This window comes from Herpailurus yagouaroundi, unplaced genomic scaffold, assembly GCF_014898765.1.
Source record: "Herpailurus yagouaroundi ecotype Mexico unplaced genomic scaffold, PumYag 100, whole genome shotgun sequence".
Lineage (NCBI taxonomy): Eukaryota > Metazoa > Chordata > Mammalia > Carnivora > Felidae > Herpailurus > Herpailurus yagouaroundi.
Window position 1 is genome coordinate 67,320,375 of NW_024412391.1, and position 12,148 is coordinate 67,332,522.

The window sequence follows — 12,148 nt, forward strand, 5'->3', positions numbered from 1 at the left end:
AAGAAGAAGGTTATTGGAAATTATTAATAACACAATATAACTTCATAGGAAGAATTTTATATTTTTCAATAACTTGTCTTTAATATGGGTGATGTTTACACCATTCCCACTTTCTTTTTTCACCTAAAGCTTTAGTAATGCTCTTTTCTTTTCCTAAATAGTAATTGTATTGACCAGCTACTAACTTTAAAAAAAAATTTGTCTCTTTACGACAAATTAAAACCACCTACTTGACTGGCTGCTTGGGTAAGCAGCTAACACAAGTAAAATTAACTCTTTAGTCCATTTTAGGATGAAATCTGTAATATATAAAATATAACTAAGCCTTCTTTTTCTGTCTCTTCATTTTAGTGGGTGCACTTGGATTTGCCTTGCCTTATCTTCTGGTAAGACTTTCAGGATTAAGCAATTCCTAGCAAAGAAACGAAAGCAAAATCATTCCCTTCCTCAAAGAATTCAGATGAAAACTGGTAATAAGATGAAGTATAAGCCCAGGACACTGGGAAAGAACCAAATCAGCATTGCAAAAAACAGCCTGTATGATGCTAAACATTTTTGTGTTATGTTGAGTTCAAGCTAGAAAGACTCTTAAAATACTTCATTGCAGTTTTTTTTTTTAAGAAAAATATCAGAGATTGAGGCTTTTTAAACTATTATTCATTAATTGAATAAAAAATTTAGAAATATAGGGCACCTGAGTGGCTATAAATATAGCACCTGAGTGGCTCAGTTGGTTAAGTGTCTGACTCTTGATTTTTGCTCAGGTCACAATGTCATAGTTCATGGGTCAAGCCCTGCATTAGGCTCTTAGCACAGAGCCTGTTTGGGATTCTCTCTCTCCCTCTCTGTCTCTGTTCCTCCCCCACGTGCTTTCTCCCTCTGTCTCAAAGTAAAAAAAAAAAAATAGAAATATATATAATATATATGTAGGCCACTTTGAACTAAAAGTAAAATCTGAAACATCTTATTTGGTGGCACACTTTTATAACAAGTTTCCAAATAGGAATAAGCCCTTTGAAGATCAAATAATCTTTTTGACTATAATTGGGTCTAGTTCTATTGGTGCCTAATATTTTCAGACTTCAGTGGGCAATATCAAGAAACTTGATTTTCTATATGTTACTTTAAATTTTGAGCCATGGTTTTTAATTTTTCTAAGAGATAAAATCAGGACATACATCATATACCTGTATAATGCCATTCTATCCCCTTTAAAGAAGATTTATAGAAAAGCTATTATATCTTGTTATTGCATTAATTGCAAACAAGATATTATATCTGTATCTTAATGTAAGTTCATAATATGATTCTATTAATTTGTTACTTTCTCAAACATGGTTTTTCCTAAAAGTATTTTAATCCAAATTTTTGTGTCTTTTATAAATATTCACTAAGAGATATATGTGTGTTTAAACATTATCTCTCTAGCTCTTTGCAAATATCAGAAAATGACATTTCTGGATTTTGTATTCCATCTATTAATTGATGATCTCAAATTTATATCTCCAAACTGAGTTGCTCTCCAGAGCTCCACATTCACATAACCAGCTTCTTATTTGATGTCTTCACTTGGAGATCTAATTGGTATTTCAAACTTAGTATTTCCAATTAGGAATATAGACAGACTCTCTAGTCTCTCTACCTCAGTCCCAAATCTAATTTTCTCCAAGCCATTATACCTCAACTATACCAATTGCTTAATCAAAAGAAGAAAAGAAGAAAAAGAAATCAAGAAGTCATTCTTGATTTTTTTCTTTCTCTTATTCTTGCATCCAGCATGTCAATAAACTCTACCCCCCTCTTCTAAAATAACTGCAATTCTAATCTGACCACTTCTCCTTTATTCAGTTTGCTATCACTCATCCAAACAACCCTCATTTCTTGCCTTGATTTCTACAATATCTTCCTGTTACTCTCCTGCTTAAAACCTTCTGAAGGTTTCAGATTGTGCATGAAAGTTCATTTTTAAAACTATGTATACAAAGTGTGCACATAGTATACACAGTGGCAAAGAATGCTGGTGTCCCCAGCATCCTCCTTTCTTCTCTTCTTTTTAAGCACATAGCTAAACTATATTCCCTACCTCCCTTGTGGAGGTGGGCTGAATTTGGGCAATGGAATGTAGGCAGAAGTGGTTGTTACTTCCAGGCCTGGCCCATAAAACATGTCCCTCTAGTTTCCCTTCCTTTTGTGTGGTCAAGTTGAAGGCCTGTGTTAAAGATGGTATTCCCACAAGATGAAAGGAAGATGACTTCTTCACTCACCATGGAGCAAACCACCTACCCCAGGCAACTAGAATGTGACATGTATAAGAAATAAAGCTTTACTTTATTAAGCCACGGTTTTAGTCCCCCCCTGATTTGGCTCCTGTTCATCTCTTCAAACTCATGATTTTTGTTTATTTTTTTGTTTTTAACTTTTCTTTTTTATGTCTCTCCTTTCTCACTAAGCACCAGTTACTCTGTCTCCCCCCCAACCCATAAATTCACACAAATCAGAATCTTTGCACTTGATATCTTTATGCTTGGATTGTTCTCCCCTTCAGGTCTTTTACTTCCCTTCTACTTCTTTCTCTTCAATGAGATTATCAACTCAAATGTCATTTCTTCAAAGAGGCTTTCACTGACCACCCATCTAAAACAGCCTCCCATAGTGGTCTACCTTATATTGTATTACACTAACATGTCTTTGTTTTAGCAATTATCAGTACCTGAAATGATCATATTGTGCTTATTTTTTGCTCCTGTCTTCCTAGAATGTCAGCTCTTCATAGATTCTTCATATTCACTGTTATGACTTAAAAAAGTGCTTGGCATATATTAGGTAATCAATAAATATTTGTGAGCTGATTGACTATGATACATAGGTATGTTATTTGAAGATAGGAGTTGTGTCCTATAACTGAAATGTATATAAAGCATAAATCTCATATAAGCCATAACATTTCTAATATAATGTCTCATTTAATTGTATGTAAATAAGGTACTAATAGAAAGGAATAGGATTTGGAGGCAAAAATATCCAATTCAAGTTTTGAAACTATTGTGTGATCCTAAAAACTCATTCTTTCTCAGGCTCTATTTCCACTATTTACACACTGAAAGTCTATAATATATAGCTTATTCTGATGGCAATCTCATGAGATAAGGTGTTTGTGAATAAACAGTTTAAGCTATATAGAGTTCACTTAGTATAAGAGTTAAGGCCATGAATGTAAACACATACAAAATACTTTGTGTGTAGATACCTTGTGTCTAAATACTTTGTGGGTAGGCAATGCTGATAAGTGATATGTATGTTAATGAGAAATATTATTACATATTATTAAAAGGCAAAGTTCTCTGAGGTGTATAACGCTTTCAGTCGTCAGTTTCTTTGGGCCTGAAAATAAAAAGGTTCCCCCCCCCCCTTTCCACCGGGGTTTTTTTTTCTCCTTTTTTTTTTTTTTTTTTTTTTTTTTTTAGCATGCTTCTGTTTCTGTCTGGTAAGGGTAAATTGAGTGTCAATATATGGGTGAAAACCTGAATTTTTATTCTCATAGAAATGTAAAAGTTTCTCTTCAGTGATTCTATTTAGCATTATTCTGAGAGGCCTATGCTCAGATTGTCCTTTATTGGCTTAAAATCTCTCCAAACTCACCAAACTGGTAATAAACAGTATCTTGGGAACAAATATTTGTTGTTCATAAGCAAGTCTTACAACTGGACTATTATCTGTGTGTCCTTTCCCCAGAAAACAATATATATTACAACAAATAGAACATGTAATGCTTGTAAAATTCCTATGAGAAATGCACTTTGAGAAATTAGTCCTGCATGCTGTTTAATATTGTTGCTGGGGAAGACAAAGACTTGTCCCCTGAACCTGTCCCAGCGAGGAAGTGAATGAGAATTGGTTATCACCACTGTTCCTTGTTGTGCTCCAGAGAATATAATGAAGTGATCAGAATATCTCCTGCCTTTGAAGTCCCTGTTTCACCCTCAAGTGAAATTGTAGGCTGTGGGCAGTCTTCTCTCTGTCTGCCTCCAAGAGCAAGGGGCCATGCCAGCTCAGAGTTGAGACTGGAGATGGTCCCAGATTGCTCAGAATTTTCCTTTTTCAGCAAAAGGCTGAAATGCAATGTGAGATATATCCTAATTGATTTTTTTTAAGGCATTGCTTCAGGGGAAGGAATAAAGGAGAGTAGAATATTCCTTTGACTGGTTTTTGTCTCCTGATATGCTGAAGCATCCATCTTATTCCTTATTAAAAAGACAATCAAAATAAGCCTAGTCCTCACAAGAAATCATTTCTGATTTTGACAAGGCCCCCACACAAAGTTGTTTTTAAATGCCATTATGCAAGTTTTCACAAAGCAAGTGTTATCTGCTTTGTCCTATTCTGTAATATTGGCAAAAGAAAATTTTCTTGATTTTGTTAATGAAATCTACAAATCAAGAACATTTGAATAGAGACCTAGGAGAGCACTTCTATTAATGTTTTATGATTCTTATTTAAAAGAACATAAAGGAACCTGAGAGATTTTGTGTCAGGATGGAATTGAAATGCATTATTGCTTACCAGTGAGAATATACAGGAGGTTTTTCCATAAATTGGATTCTAGCTAACCTAATACTCTGCTATAAAGAGGCTTTTACCTTATGGATATGTATTATTAGCAAACTTTATGGTGCTAAGTATATTGCACTTATACGTCTAGTGGGGCCTGATCCAGCTTTTGAAAATTGTGCTTAATTAAACACTTGTGCCTCACTGAACATGCTTACTCTGGAGGGAGGAAGAGAATGTGATCATATTGAGCGAGTACTGTGGGTACGATATGGGTTAGGTATGAGTATTTGTTTATGCTTCATTTTGCACCAAGAAACCCTACCATGGCTAACCTGATCCTTTTCTTCCATACTTGACAGTTCTTGTTGCATTAAAAAAAGTAACTTTTATCAGGAAAAAAAACACAAAACAAAACCAAAATTCGGAGGGGCCCAAACCCTAGCTCTTTGGACAAATTCCATAGACATTTTAGAAAATGCTGTAAATGCACAGAGTCAGCAAATTTAGATGGTATAGTGAGTGTAAAATGAACCTGAAGACTTACCCTCCCATTTGCATTCAAATCCTGAACCTAAGGTTTGCCACTCTTGAACCTGTCTTAATGTATGCATTGTGTGCCTGAATCCATGTATACATAGATACATCCTTATATATCAATAAGAAAATAAGCTTTAGAAATTGTTTGTGAAAGGAAGGATGCTATCATAGTGTGTTAAACTTGACTTTTGAAATTTAGTTCATCCTGGGGAGCTTTTGTTAGCAAAGAATATAGATCTACTTTTGTCTTTTCAGTCAATATGTACTAATTCCATTGTGTGGATGGACAATAATTTATTCAACCATTCTCTTATTAATGAATATTTAGATTTGTTTTTCTTTTGCTAGGACTAATAATACTGCTCAATAGTCACCATATATATTTCAGTGAGTCTTAAACAGAATAAATTCTCAGAAGTTGAATTTCTGGGTTAAAGGACAGATACACTTTAAATTTTGGTGATTTGGCCCAATTCCACTATAAAAAGTTGTAGGTGGTTTACAGATGTACCAGTCATATGCCAGACAGACTCTTCCCATACTTCTACCACAACTGGCTTTTACTAGACTTTTAGTTTCTGGTATATGATGGCAAACTTAGAGGTTTGGACAAGGGTAACCTGATTGGTGAAATTTTTGCAAAGTAAATTAATAGAAAGGTAAGCAATTGCTTTCCTTTCAAATAACCATAGAGATTTGAAAGCTGAACCAAAGAGTTTGTCTTGTGGTCATTAAAAACTAGTAGATGCTTACCAACCTGGGACAGTCTGTGGGACACTTTTCTTCTTGGGAACATCGAGGGAGGCTTAACTGTGTCTTTAGTTAGTCTTGGAAGAAAACATTCTTGATGCCTGCTGGGATTTTAAAAATATTTTCTAGCCAATTCATCTTAATGTATCTATTATTATTCCTAAACTTTTGCTGCAAATGATAATATGTTTAGCAAAATGTTTAGCCAAATAATTACCCTCTTAATACTAACAGCTACAAAAGAAAGAGCTTTACAAAAAGTTATTTTACTCCAAGTTATTTTATTATTTCAGACTAGGCCTACAAGTTTTCCTATAAAATTGGATGGTCTTTGAATTGCTCCATTATCCACATCTAGCTTCACTGGAGGAATCTGGCTCTGGATGGTTGCTTAGTCATAATGTGGTTCATCTCAGGAAGATTTTCTTTTGTTGTTGTTGTTGTTGTTGTTATTATTACTATTATTATTATTGTTTCTGTTTGTTGTTTAATTGTTGGAAAAAAAGCAGCAACTACCATTGTGACTTTTTCTTTTCAAAGCTTTTCACTAAATCCAGGGAACTAGCAGACTAGTAAGCAATTTCCCCTTAAGCCAAAATGAGTTTCAGGGTTCCTTTTATCTCTAGAAATGGTGATATTATGAAAAGTTTCTTTTTGGATTTTATGCCTACTTGGAGAAGACTGATGTCATGTAAAGCATTTGCATTTCAATCACTTGGAGGGTTGGTCTACAAGGGCAACCTTTTGTCCATAATTAATTTTAGTGGGTTCTTTCATTTGCCCTTATCTACACAAGCATTTCCACTTGTCTGGCTTCTATCTCTTCTCTCATCTGGTCTTTCATTAGACCTGGTTGACCTGAATTGGCTCTGTTCTCTGTCTTTTATTTCACATGTGCTCCTGTGACTCCCTCTGTCAGCTAGTCTTGGTGGTGGGCATTCATTTTATTCTTGGCGGAGTTCCCCATGTGGAGTTGTGTTGCCATGCTCCTGTCTTGTGATGACAGTGCTGAATCTCCTCCTTTACCTCTTCAGTTACCCTTCAGCTAAACTTCACTGCAGTCCAACACCTTTTGTTTCATGGTAACCGGGTCATTTTACAGCAGGAACTGCTTTTTCAAAATTTAGTTTTGAAAGTCAACTCTAGAGTTGAAATAGATAAAATAAGATAAAGCTTCGACTAGTTAAACTTCCATATTTTCTGACATCTTTTGCATACATCAAATGTACTATTAGGCTTAGTCCTTGACAAAATAAAATGAAGCTAGAAAAAAACTTTATTCTCTCCTGGGGATAATATTGCTTCTAAATCCCAGATAGCTATTTTTTCCCCCTCCAGTTTTATTAATGTATAGTTGACAAATAAGAATGTTATATATTTAAGGCATACAACTTGATGCTTTGATATATGTGTACATTGTGAAATGATCACCACACTCAAGCCAGTTAACATATCCATCATTTCACACAGAATTTTCTTTCTTCCTTGTCTCCTTCTTTCCTTCCTTCCTTCCTTCCTTCCTTCCTTCCTTCTTTGCTAACAACACCTGAGAAGTATTTTCTTAGCAAATTCCAGTATACAATATAGTATTTTTTTTAAGTTTATTTATTTATTTTGAGATAGAGAGTGTGAGTGGGGGGAGGGACAGAGAGAGAGGGAAAATCCCAAGCAGGCTCTGTGCAGTTAGCACAGAGCCTGATGTGGGGCTGGAACTCACAACACCGAGATCATGACATGAGCTGAAATCAAGAGTTGGAAGCTTAACCAACAGAACCACCCAGGCACCCCTACAATATAGTATTGTTAACTATAGTCCCATCTCTGGAACTTATTGATCCTGCATAACTGAAACTTTATACCCTTTCTATTTCTCTTTCCCTCTGCTCCTGGCAATGATCATTCTACTCTCTGCTTTTATGAGTTTGACTATTATAGATTCTTTTTTTTTTTTTAAAGTAGGCTTCATGCCCAATGTGGTGCTTGAACTCATGACCCTGAGATCAAGACCTGAGCTGAGATCAAGAGTAGGATTCTTAACTGACTGAGCCACCCAGGCACCCTGACTGTTTTAGGTTCTATGTATAAGGTAGGTCATGCAGTGTCTTTCTTTTTGTACATGGCTTATTTCACTTAGCATAATGTACTCTAGGTTCATCCATGTTGTCACAATGTGAGGATTTCCCTCTTTTTTATGGCTGAATAATATTCCACTGAGTGCATGTATGTGTATATCACGTTTTTTAATGCATTTATCTGTTAATGAACATTTAGATTGTTTTCATGTCTTGGCTATCTTGAATAAAGCTGCTGTACATGAGAGTGCAGATATTTCCTAGAGATGCTGGTTTCATTTTTTTTTTCTTTAGGTATATACCCAGAAGTAGAACTGCTGGATCATATAGTAGTTCTATTTTTATTTTTAGAGAATCCTCTGTACTGTTTTTCATAATTGTTGTACCAATTTACATTCCCACCAATAATACACAAGTGTTCCCTTTTCTCCACATCCTGGTCAACCCTTGTTATCTTTTGTCTTTTTGATAGCCATTCTAACATGTGTGGTGTTATCTCATTGTGGTTTTCATTAGTCTTGTTGAATACCTTTTCATATTCCTGTTGGCCATTAGTATGTCTTCTTGGGAGAGATGTCTATTCAGGTCTTTTTTTGTTTTTTGTTTTTTAATTAATTTATTTACTTTAAGAGAGAGAGAGCAGAGGAGAGCAGAGACAGAGGGAGAGAGAGAATCCCAAGCAAGCTCCGTGTTGTCAGTGTGGAGCCAGATGTGGAGCTCAAACTCATGAACTGTGAGATCACCACCTGAGCTGAAACCAAGAGCCAGTCGCTTAACTGGTGGAGCCACCCAGGTGCCTCTCTTTCATTCATTTTTAAATCAGGTTACATATATATTCCATTGAGTTGTATGAATTTCTCATATATTTTGCATATTAGCCCTTATCAAATATATGGTTTGCAAATATTTCCTCCCATTCCATAGACTGTCTTTGCCTCTGCTGATTGTTTGCTGTGCAGAAATGTTTTAGTTTGATGCAATTCCACTTAATTTGTTTGTACTTTTGGTGCTATATGCAAAAAATCATTGCCAAGACAAATTTCAAGAAGTTTTTCTCCTGTATTTTCTTCTACGAGTTTTACAGGTTCATCTGAGTCTTATGTTTAAGTATTTAATCCATTCTAAGTTGATTTTTGAATATGGTGTGAGATAAGAGTACAATTTCATTTTTCTGTGTTTTTCCAAAAATATTTACTCAGGCAACTAAACTTTACCCATTGTGTTCTTTAGCACCCTTGTCAAGATAAGTTGACCTTAATTGTGTAGATTTATTTTTGAGCTCTCTATTTTGTTCTATTGGTCTATGTGTTTTTCTTTATGCCCATACAGTACTGTTTTGATTTCTGTAGCTTTGTAATATATTTTGAAATTAGGAAATGTGATGCCTTCAGCATTTTTCTTCTTGCTCAAGATTACTTTGGCTATAAGGAGTCTTTCGTGTTTTCATACGAATTTTAGTTGTTGTTTTTTTCTATTTCTGTAAAAGATGCTATTGAGATTTTGATAGGGATTGCACTGAATCTGTAGATCATTTTGGCTAGTATGGACATTTTAGCAATATTAATTTTTCCAGGCCATAAATATGAGATGTCTTTATCTGTGTCTTTTTAAATTTCCTTCACCAATATTTTACAATTACAGTGTGCATGTCTTTTACTTCTTTGGTTATTTCCTAAGTATTTTGTTCTTTTTCGTTGCTACCATAAATGGGATAAAAAAACTCTTTTTTGGATAGCTTGTTGTTAGTGTATAGAAAGGCCACTGATTTTTGAATGTTGATTTTATGTCATTCATCTTTTTTAAAAAAATTTTTAAATGTTTATTTATTTTTGAGACAGAGGGAGACAAAGCATGAGTGGGGGAGGGGCAGAGAGAGAGGGAGATACAGAATCTGAAACAGGCTCCAGGCTCTGAGCTGTCAGCACAGAGCCTGATGTGGGGCTCAAACCCACAAACTGTGAGATCATGACCTGAGCCGAAGTCAGAGGCTTAACCGACTGAGCCACCCAGGCACCCCTATATCATTCATCTTTACTGAATTAGTTTATTTGTTCTAACAGTTTTTTTTTCTACTGTTGTTTTGAGACTTTTGGGTTTACTACATATATAATATGTCATCTGCCAACAGAGATAATTTTACTTTTTCCTTTCTGATTTGAATACCTCTTATTTCTTTTTCTTATCTAAATGCTCTGATGAGGATTTCTAATACTACATTGAATAGAAATGGTGAGAGTGGGCATTTTTGCCTTATACTATATTGTGGAGGAAAAACTTTCAGTTTTCCATATTGATTATGATGTTTGCTGTGGATTTTTCATTTATGGCTTTTATTGTGTTGAAGTAAATTTCTCCTATACCTTTTTTGTTGAGAGGTTTTTTTTTTTAACATTTATTTATTTTTGAGACAGAGAGAGAGAGAGAGCATGAACAGGGGAGGGTCAGAGAAAGAGGGAGACACAGAATCTGAAACAGGCTCCAGGCTCTGAGCTGTCAGCACAGAGCCCGAAGCGGGGCTGGAACTCACAGACCATGAGATCATGACCTGAGCCGAAGTCAGATGCTTAACCGACTGAGCCACCCAGGCGCCCCTAGAGAGTTTTTATCATTAATGAAGGTCAAATGCTTTCATAAGCAGAAAAAGTTAGGAATCTTCAGAAAAAGAAAGAAGTCATTTTAGGCCTCCAGCTATTGTCTGTGATCTATGTCCTACCACACTTTTTGCAGAACAACTTTGGAGGAGGTGTCAGAATTTCAAAGAAATACAAAAACTCCAATAACCAGAGATTTTAAGGGAACAAAGGGAATGCAAAAACTAACAGTCTCTACCAGGCCAGGAAATAGCCTAGCAATAAGTTAGTGCTAAAACTCCCAGTGCTATTTCAAAAGTAAGCAAGGCCCTGCATTTCTTTTTTTTTTTTTTTTAAATGTTTATTTATTTTTGAGAGAGAGAGAGAGGGCGCACGGGCATGCATGTGGGGGAGGGGCAGAGAGAGGAGACACAGAATCCTAAGCAGGCTCCAGACTCTGAGCTGTCAGCACAGAGCCCGACACAGGGCTCAAACCCATGAGTCATGAGATCATGACCCGAGCTGAAGTTGGACACTTAACCCACTGAGCCACCCAGGCACCACAAAGCCCTGCATTTCTTACCTGAGATAAGGAGCCCAAGACCCCATCCAGTTTATACTGGCTTGGTCTCAGAGCCCCAGAGCCCCTTCCCCTTGGTCCCAGTTACCTCTACCTTATAACCTTAAAATCTCTGCCCAGGGAGGAGCACAAAAGGCATTAACATAACTTAGGATGTCTTTATAGGCAATTTTCGAAGTACTTTGTGCCACCTTATGCTCACAATTAGTCTTTCCATGTGATGACAAAACTCCCCTTTCTGAATATTCATCCTAATCCTAAATGAGAGGAACCTGCTCAGCCAGATGCAGGGAGTCAAGGCTTTGGAAATTATTCCCCATGATTTGCTGCAAATAGTTTCCTTTGTGTGACAACTCCACCTGGTGTAGTCTCTAACTCATTACATTAATGTGGTGTATGGCATTGATTGATTTGCATGTATGCGTTGAATCATTCTTTCATTCCAGGTATAAGTCCTACTGGACCAGGGTTTACAATTCTTTTAAAGTACTATTGATCACATTTCTGTTTTTAAACATTTATTTTAATTCTTTACTGGGATATCTTTATTAACTTTATCTATCCACCATCCATTTACCTATCATTTATCATCTATGTATTTATCATCTATCTCAGTTTAATGTACGATGATTCTGGCTGCAATCTTATTCTAAACAGTTTGTTTACTGAACCTCCAGAAAGATGCTTTAAATCAGTCTCTCTGTAAGGTAATTTAGTTTTTTTTTCTTTTTTTAAAAAATATTTATTTTTGAGAGAGAGAGGGAGAGAGAGACAGAGTGCAAGCAGGGGAGGGGCAGAGAGAGAGGGAGGCAGAATCCAAACAGGCTCTAGACTCTGAGCTGTCAGCACAGAGCCCGATGTGGGGCTTGAACTCACTGACCCCAGGATCATGAGCCAAAGTCGGAAGCTTAACCAACTGAGCCACCCAGGTGCCCCAGTAATTTAGTTTTATTTAAGTCTGGGTACCAATCATGTCACTTAGAGATAATTGGCCTTGGGTAAATCACTTAGCCCTGAGTTCTCCATTTTCTTATTCATAACATGGAGACAATGATCCTTATCTCAAGCACTCTTAAAAATAACAAATG

General features: G+C 36.0%; 1 long non-coding RNA gene across 1 annotated transcript in view; it reads left to right on the forward strand.

Moving 5' to 3' along the window:
• Window positions 1-351: 351 nt before the first annotated feature.
• Window positions 352-12,148, forward strand: part of LOC121028110 (uncharacterized) — a 90,769-nt gene continuing 78,972 nt past the window's right edge. Inside the window, exon 1 of the long non-coding RNA XR_005789076.1 lies at window positions 352-386. This is a non-coding gene — a long non-coding RNA (uncharacterized LOC121028110). The remainder of the gene's footprint in view (window positions 387-12,148) is intronic.